The sequence below is a fragment of the Schistocerca americana genome, unplaced genomic scaffold (assembly GCF_021461395.2).
Source record: "Schistocerca americana isolate TAMUIC-IGC-003095 unplaced genomic scaffold, iqSchAmer2.1 HiC_scaffold_47, whole genome shotgun sequence".
NCBI classification, from domain to species: Eukaryota; Metazoa; Arthropoda; class Insecta; order Orthoptera; family Acrididae; genus Schistocerca; species Schistocerca americana.
The window spans coordinates 1,637,501-1,642,500 of NW_025726203.1; the positions used below are offsets into that span (position 1 = coordinate 1,637,501).

The following is a 5,000-nucleotide window of genomic DNA, read 5'->3' on the forward strand; positions in this document are numbered from 1 at the left end:
CCGTCTTTAACCGCCACCACGTCAGGCTTGCGGATTCCCTCAGGTGTGCGGAGGTGGGGCTCCACAGAGACATTGAAGCCCCTCTGCGCGAGTCCACGGGCGACATAGCGCACGATCGCGTCATGCCGCTTAACCCGGGACCCGTGCGTCCTGAAGCAAGCCTGTAACACGTGGTTGGCGGTTTCTACGGCCTGGCAGCCCGCGCGGCATCTGGTGTCCGCCTCCCGCCCGCGACTGCGCCGTGCCTTCGTGGGGAAGGCGTTGATGCGGGCGCGGAGAGCGTCGATGAAGTTACGCCCAGATAGCAGGCGACTGGTGTCAGCGACCCACTGGTGTTGCCCCTTGACGGCGGCGGAAGATGACAGCGCCGCACCGTCAAAGGCAACGTGCAGGCGCGCGGCCCACATCTCTCCAACCTGCGTCGACGATTTGAGGAGGTGGCCCTCCCACATAAGATGCCGCTCCAGCGCCTCAATCTCACGCTGCACCTCGTCCCGGCCTGCACCGTCGGCGGCTGGCCCAATCCTCTTCAGCGCCAGGAGACGGGACCGGCGAAGTGTTGGCCCCATCCATCGGCATGATGGGATGCCGAGGCCTCCCTGGGCTACAGGAGCGTGGAAGTAGCCCAGGGGAGTGTCCGCCGTAAGGCGGAACCATCTCCTGACGGCGGCACGGATGGTCACATCTGCCGCTTTCAACGCACCCACTCGGGTGCGGCTGAGGGCCAGCCCATGGTACAGGCCAGGCAGAAGTACGGTGGTGAGGGCGTGGAGGCGCTGTTGCGGCTTGAGCGGAGCTCGGGAGATGACGTCCAGCTGCTCCACCAGGTGGCGTCGTGGGTTGAAAACGCAGCGACCAGCGGTGGAGAATTGCAGTCCCAGGTACCGGAAGGTTTCACCCACACGTAGGGCGGGCACGGTGGCGTTGCCCGCTTTGAAGGTAACGTCGGCGTCGACCTTCACCTTCTTGTCGCGCCCAGACGCGACTAAGGCGAGGGTGAAACACTTCCGGGCGTTGATCTGCAGCCCCAGATGGGCGAGGGCTGCGACGGCTGCGTCGATGAGGGACTGCAATCCCCTCGCAGTCGATGCAAAAAGCAGGACGTCATCTGCGAAGGCCGCAGCGTTAACTCTGCGACCAAGGATCCGAGCTCCGATGTGGGAGGGAAGCTGACTCAAAACATAGTCCACCGCAAAATTGAAAAGGAGGGGGGAGAGGGGGTCACCCTGACGCACACCCCTAGCCGGCTGCAGGGGCACGCCCACGTCGGCGCCGCCCGCTATCACCGTCGTGCTACCCTCGTAACACCTTTCGACGTACTCAATAAAGCAATCCGGCAGGCCATGAGCCCTCAGCACGGGGCGGAGGGCGGCATGGTCCACCGAATCGAACGCTTTAGAGACGTCGATCGATGCCACAAAAACAGAGCGACAGGAGCGGACTGCGTCGGTGAGAGCAGTGTCCAAGATGAAGGTGTTTTCCAACATCCCATCCCGGGGGATGAATGCCCGCTGACGTTCGTCCACAGCACATGCACGCATCAGGCGTGACGCGAGAACCTTGTGGAAGGTCCGCGCCAACACCGAGCAGACCGTAATGGGGCGAAAGTCAGCGGGGGATGTTGGTGCAGCCGTTTTGGGGAGAAGTGACGTCCGGGCGCGAAGCAGACGCTCGGGGAGGGCGCGGGCCAGGAGGAAGAGGTTCAAGAGTTTCACCAGGACTTCATGCGGCAGGCGCCGCAGCTCCGCTGGAGTCAGGCCGTCCGGCCCGGCTGCCGATCCCCTGGGCGGCAAGGCAGCAGCGACCTCCTCACGTGTGACCGGCCCCCATAGGCACTCAGGAGCGACAGGCTCCGAGTGCGGGAGAAGGCGGTCACGGATGAAGCCGGCGGTGGAGATCGGCTTCTTCGTGAAGAGGTCCGCCCAGAAGTCCAGCAGACCGGGGATGTCGGGTGGCGGCTGCAGCAGGGTGCCGTCCAGCAAGCCGCGCACGCAACGCGCACGCGACCTACGGAAGGCGTCCTGTGTCCGCGCGTATTCCCAGCGGCGCCGCTTGCGCTTCTGCAGCGGCGGGGCGGCAGGCGGCCGCTTGGATGGTTGGCGCGGCCGCTGTGTCCTGGTGATCGACCTCTCCCCCCTGGACCCGACCGACGCAAGGGCATCCGGGAGCATGCCCAGGATGACATCGGGCGGCGTGCCCCGCCCCAGACCAATGACTCGATCCAGGGCAGAGAAACGCTGGGCGGAAGCAGGTAGCCCCGCCAGATGCTCCCAGATGGCGGCGTCAGTCGGCCCCTCCGGCGGCGGCCCGGTGGTGTCGGCCGCGAAGTCCTCGGCTGCGTCGACGGGCGGCGCAGCGGCCTCGCCCGCGTCAGGCAGCGAGCTCGCTGCTCCACGGCGGGACGCCGGCTCTTCACCCCGACCGATCTCAAGTGCCTCCATGAATTGGCGGACAAGCTGCTTGTGGGCAGCTTGCCGCCGTCGGCACTTGATTGCCTCAAGCGTTCGGTCGGGGAACATCCTGGTAAGTTCTTGATTTACAAAGAAGAACCGGGCGTCCCTCTCCAGGAACAGTTCGGCCTCTGCCTTGGCGAGCGACAGGACTTCTTCCTCCGTCCACCTCGCGCGATGCCTCTCCGTCACGATCTCAGCGTTGGCGGCCGCAGGGTGTTGGCGGCGGCGATGGACCCCGAGACCGTTCTTCGTGGTAAAAGTGCGGTGGCACTCACTGCAAGCAAAGGGAGCTACACAAACTATCGCATTTTCGTTACGGCCGGTTGGCCGGATAGGTGCTGGGGTAGCTGGGGTGGCACCTTCAGCGGAAGGGCCACCATCTCTTGTTTCTTGTCGGCTGCCCCCAACTATAAAGGGATAATGCGAGGGGGGGCTGGTAACCCCCCCAAGCCCCTGGTGCGGTCTTCCACTCTGCAAAAATCAGCGGGCCCACGAGAAGGGGAGAAGACCGCAGGAGAGGAGAGGCTAAGAGGGCTAGGCCCATGTATTGCGCATCACTCTCCCAGTAACTATAACCCAAGGAAGGCACCTCGCAGCAGCAGCACGACTACATCAAGACCGCACTTCGAAAAGCCAAGTCCGGATGCAGCCACACCGCCGCCACTTGGCCACCTAGAGAGTCATAGTTACTCCCGCCGTTTACCCGCGCTTGCTTGAATTTCTTCACGTTGACATTCAGAGCACTGGGCAGAAATCACATTGCGTCAACACCCGCTAGGGCCATCGCAATGCTTTGTTTTAATTAGACAGTCGGATTCCCCCAGTCCGTGCCAGTTCTGAGTTGATCGTTGAATGGCGGCCGAAGAGAATCCGCGCACCCGCGCGCCCCCGGAGGAGCACGCTAAGGCGGACGCGGCCTCGCAGCAAGGAAGATCCGTGGGAGGCCAAGGCACGGGACCGAGCTCGGATCCTGCACGCAGGTTGAAGCACCGGGGCGCGAACGCCGCGCAGGCGCGCGCATCCTGCACCGCCGGCCAGCACGAGGCCAACCAACGGCGAGAGCAGACCACGCCCGCGCTAAACGCCCGCACTTACCGGCACCCCTACGGCACTCACCTCGCCCAGGCCCGGCACGTTAGCGCTGACCCACTTCCCGACCAAGCCCGACACGCCCCGATCCTCAGAGCCAATCCTTATCCCGAAGTTACGGATCCAATTTGCCGACTTCCCTTACCTACATTATTCTATCGACTAGAGGCTCTTCACCTTGGAGACCTGCTGCGGATATGGGTACGAACCGGCGCGACACCTCCACGTGGCCCTCTCCCGGATTTTCAAGGTCCGAGGGGAAGATCGGGACACCGCCGCAACTGCGGTGCTCTTCGCGTTCCAAACCCTATCTCCCTGCTAGAGGATTCCAGGGAACTCGAACGCTCATGCAGAAAAGAAAACTCTTCCCCGATCTCCCGACGGCGTCTCCGGGTCCTTTTGGGTTACCCCGACGAGCATCTCTAAAAGAGGGGCCCGACTTGTATCGGTTCCGCTGCCGGGTTCCGGAATAGGAACCGGATTCCCTTTCGCCCAACGGGGGCCAGCACAAAGTGCATCATGCTATGACGGCCCCCATCAACATCGGATTTCTCCTAGGGCTTAGGATCGACTGACTCGTGTGCAACGGCTGTTCACACGAAACCCTTCTCCGCGTCAGCCCTCCAGGGCCTCGCTGGAGTATTTGCTACTACCACCAAGATCTGCACCGACGGCGGCTCCAGGCAGGCTCACGCCCAGACCCTTCTGCGCCCACCGCCGCGACCCACCTACTCGTCAGGGCTTCGCGGCCGGCCGCAAGGACCGGCCATGACTGCCAGACTGACGGCCGAGTATAGGCACGACGCTTCAGCGCCATCCATTTTCAGGGCTAGTTGCTTCGGCAGGTGAGTTGTTACACACTCCTTAGCGGATTCCGACTTCCATGGCCACCGTCCTGCTGTCTTAAGCAACCAACGCCTTTCATGGTTTCCCATGAGCGTCGATTCGGGCGCCTTAACTCGGCGTTTGGTTCATCCCACAGCGCCAGTTCTGCTTACCAAAAGTGGCCCACTTGGCACTCCGATCCGAGTCGTTTGCTCGCGGCTTCAGCATATCAAGCAAGCCGGAGATCTCACCCATTTAAAGTTTGAGAATAGGTTGAGGTCGTTTCGGCCCCAAGGCCTCTAATCATTCGCTTTACCGGATGAGACTCGTACGAGCACCAGCTATCCTGAGGGAAACTTCGGAGGGAACCAGCTACTAGATGGTTCGATTAGTCTTTCGCCCCTATACCCAGCTCCGACGATCGATTTGCACGTCAGAATCGCTACGGACCTCCATCAGGGTTTCCCCTGACTTCGTCCTGGCCAGGCATAGTTCACCATCTTTCGGGTCCCAACGTGTACGCTCTAGGTGCGCCTCACCTCGCAATGAGGACGAGACGCCCCGGGAGTGCGGAGGCCGCCGCCCCGTGAAGGGCGGGGAAGCCCCATCCTCCCTCGGCCCGCGCAAGGCGAG

The 5,000-nt window shown here is 62.7% G+C and overlaps 1 pseudogene; it reads right to left on the reverse strand.

The window, feature by feature from the left end:
* The window catches only part of LOC124583806, a 7,961-nt pseudogene that overhangs the window by 1,954 nt on the left and 1,007 nt on the right, over nucleotides 1-5,000 (reverse strand).